Below are 4,026 nucleotides of genomic sequence, written 5' to 3'. Positions count from 1 at the left end.
CAGACAAGGAATCAAACAAACATATACCCTGAAGTTGGTTCAGATCCTTAACCCCCCCCCCCTCTGGCAGCGGTGAACTTGGGATCCTTTTCCGACGCTCACAAAGTGAATGAGATTCAATCTCCCTAATCCCTAGATCGACCAGGGAAGCTAACGCGCGCACACACACACACACACACACACACACACACACACACACACACACACACACACACACACACACACACACACACACACACACACACACACACACTCACACACACACACACACACACACACACACACACACACACACACACACACACACACACAAACACACACACACAAACACACACACACACATACACACATACACACCGGGAAGTCGGTGGCCGAGAGGACAGCACGCTGGATACGTGTTCCTGTGGTCCCGGGTTCGATCCCGGGCGCCGACGAGAAACGATGGGCAGAGTTTCTTTCACTCTATGCCCCTGTTACCTAGCAGTAAATAGGTACCTGGGACTTAGCCAGCTGCCACGGGCTACTTCCTGGTGTGTGTGTGTGTGTGTGTGTGGTACAGTGTGGAGAAAAAATAGTAGTAGTAGTAGTTGTAGAAACAGTTGATTGACAGTTGAGAGGCGGGCCAAAGGAGCAGAGCTCAACCCCCGCAAGCAAAACTAGGTGAATACAACTAGGTGAATACACACACACACTTTTCCCGGCCCATAAAGGAAAAATCCGAGAAGCAAAAGAAGAATCCATGGTTCAATAGGGAATGTATGGAAGCAAAGGAACTGAACAAAAGGGCGTGGAGGAACTTCCGAAATAACAGAACACCAGAAAACAGAGAGAGATACCAGAGAACCAGGAATGAGTATGTTAGTGTGAGAAAAGAAGCTGAGAAAAATTATGAAAATGATATAGCAAACAAAGCAAAGGCCGAACCAAACCTACTCCACAGTCACATTAGTAGGAAAACAACAGTGAAGGAACAGGTAATGAAACTTAAAACAGGTGAGGATAGGTATACAGAGAATGATAAAGAGGTGTGTGAAAAACTCAACAAGAGGTTCCAGGAGGTCTTCACAATAGAACAAGGTGAAGTCACTGCGCTAGGAGAGGAAGAAGTAAACCAGGCGGCCTTGGAGGGATTCTAAATTACAAGAGATGAGGTCAAGAGGCATCTGTTGGATCTGGATGTGAGAAAGGCTGTTGGACCAGGCGGGATCTCACCATGGGTATTGAAAGAGTGTGCAGAGGCACTTTGCTTGCCACTCTTCATAGTGTATAGTAGGTCACTGGAGATGGGAGACCTACCAGAAATATGGAAGGTTAATGTGGTTCCAATATACAAAAAGGGTGACAGACAAGAGGCACTGAACTGCAGGTCAGTGCCCTTAACTTGTATGTCATGCAAGGTGATGGAGAAGATTGTGAGAAAAAAATCTAGTAACACATACAGAGACAAGAGACTTCGTGACAACCCATCAACATGGGTTCAGGGAGGGTAAATCTTGCCTTACAGGCTTAATAGAATTCTACGATCAGGTGACAGAGATTAAGCAAGAAAGAGAAGGATGGGCGGACTGAATTTTTTTGGACTGTCGGAAAGCCTTTGACACAGTACCCCATAAGAGGCTGGTACATAAGCTGGAGAGACAGGCAGGAGTAACTGGTAAGGAGCTTCTTGTGGATAAGGGAGTATCTAAGCAATAGGAAGCAGAGAGTTACAGTGAGGGGTGAGACCTCAGATTGGCGTGAAGTCACCAGTGGAGTCCCACAGGGCTCTGTACTTGGACCTATCCTGTTTCTGATATACGTAAATGATCTCCCGGAGGGTATAGACTCATTCCTTTCAATGTTCGCTGACGACGCCAAAATTATGAGAAGGATTAAGTCAGAGGAGGACAGCTTGAGGCTTCAAGAAGACCTAGACAAACTGAAGGAATGGTCGAACAAATAGTTGTTCCAAATAGATCCAGAGTTGTTCCAATAGATCCATATAGTCCGTCGTCCTTCCTGGCGACTTTATCATCGGTGTGGTCGGCTTCTTCACCACTACCTGAGTCGACTGACACCTCACCTGGCAGGGTTGTACCCTGCCTGACACATAGGCAGGGTACAACAATGGGGAGCCGGTCGGCCGAGCGGACAGTATGCTGGACTTGTGATCCTGTGGTTCCGGGTTCGATCCCGGCCGCCGGCGAGAAACAATGGACAAAGTTTCTTTCACCCTATGCCCCTGTTACTTAGCAGTAAAATAGGTACCTGGGTGTTAGTCAGCTGTCACGGGCTGCTTCCTGGGGGTGGCGGCCTGGTCAAGGACCGGGCCGCGGGGACACTAAAGCCACGAAATCATCTCAAGATAACCTCAAGATAGGCACTCTTGGCCTAATCGGGTTGTATCCTGCCTCCACCGAGGTCGTTACCCTGCACCATCTGTACATGCTCCTAGGGTAACTTAGGGGTTACAGCTACAAGAGCCTTCTCGACTCCATAGTCGGCAATCAGCTGTACCTCGTGAAGTGGTAACCTGTACTCCTCCCCCACACTACGTATTCTCACCACTCCCACAGGTGATTCATTAAATTCGTTGGGGAGAATACTCCTGGTTACCATACTTATGTCAGCACCTGTATCTCGAAGCAATGCAACCTCCACTGGGTCTGACTTCCCAAACTTCACAGTGCCCCCGAAAACGAAGGGGTGTTCTCCCAACTTCATCTCCCAACCATTCATATTGGGTCCACTATAATACGGGGTATGAACAAATACTCTCTCCTCTTCTAACACCAGTCCCATATTCCTCTGGTGCTTGTCATACTTACGGGCATAATGTCCTCTCACACCACAGTTGTAGCATCGGCCATCTTCCCTAGGCGACCCATCGCCAGTCACCCTGTCTACGCCAACAGCCGACGTACCCTGAGTCCTCCTTGGACTCCCTGTCGTCGGTTCCTGGGCAGCAGCTCCTGCTCCCGAGCTAGGTCCACTGCTCACAGCTTGGGGCTTCCGCCCCGCATCCCTTGAGCTCTTGAACTAGTTCACCTCACTGGGTAAACTACTCTTGGGAGAGTCCCCGCCTGTCCTCGCCCCTCCTGAACTCCTGAAGTTCCCTCCAAACCTGGGTTAAGGCAAGTGTCTGGGCGATCCCTCCCTCCTGAGATGTAGTGCCTCCTCCAGCATGTCGGCTCTGTCTGCAGCAGCCTTAATACCTGCTTCTTTCACCCTTACTTGCAACTCAGGAGGGAGCACCGACATTAACTTCTCCATCACTATCAGTCGTTTGATCTCATCCGCTGACTCTGCTTCCTCCACCTTCAACCACCATAGGAACTTCCGTTCCATGTCCCAGCCTGTCTAGTCGTATGATCTTCCCGACGCTCTCGTACACTCTCTGAACCGCTTCCGGTACATCCCCGGAGTCAGCTTGAATGAGTGGAGTACCACACTCTTAATTGCGTCGTAACTAGCACACTCCTCTAGGTCCAGCATGTTAAAGGCTTCCCGGGCCTCACCGGTCAACCTGCCCTGGACCAGAGCAGCCCAATCATCTTCTGGCCACTCCTTCAGAGTCGCTATCCTTTTGAAGTATTCGAAGAACGCCTCGGCCTCCTGAGGTTCGAAAGTGGGTAAGTCACGCTCTCTTACCTTGAGGTCATCCCGCAGTGCAGGTAGTGAGGTCAGCCTGCGCTCAATGCGATGCAACTCGATCTCTTTCTTTGCCTTTGCCTTCTTTGCCTTCCCTTTGCCCCAGGGAACTCTTTTGCCTTTTCTCCCGTCGCAGTTGTCTCTCTCCTTCCTCTCGCTGCAACTGCGCCTCTCTTTTTCCTCTCGTCACAGCTGGGCTTTTCTCTCTTCTCGTCACAGCTGCACTTCTCTCTCTTCTCGTCGTAGCAGGGCTTCTCTTTCCTGTTCTTCTCGCTGTAACTGCGCTTCTCTTTCTTCTCGTCACAGCTGAGCTTCAAGTTGCATCTTCATTATTACCAGTTGCAGGTTCCTCTTACTGCAGCTGGAGCCGCCACTGCTCCCATGTTCACTGCGAGT

This window comes from Procambarus clarkii, chromosome 77 (genome assembly GCF_040958095.1).
Source record: "Procambarus clarkii isolate CNS0578487 chromosome 77, FALCON_Pclarkii_2.0, whole genome shotgun sequence".
In the NCBI taxonomy this organism is placed as follows: domain Eukaryota; kingdom Metazoa; phylum Arthropoda; class Malacostraca; order Decapoda; family Cambaridae; genus Procambarus; species Procambarus clarkii.
Note: the sequence above shows the minus strand (reverse complement) of the source record.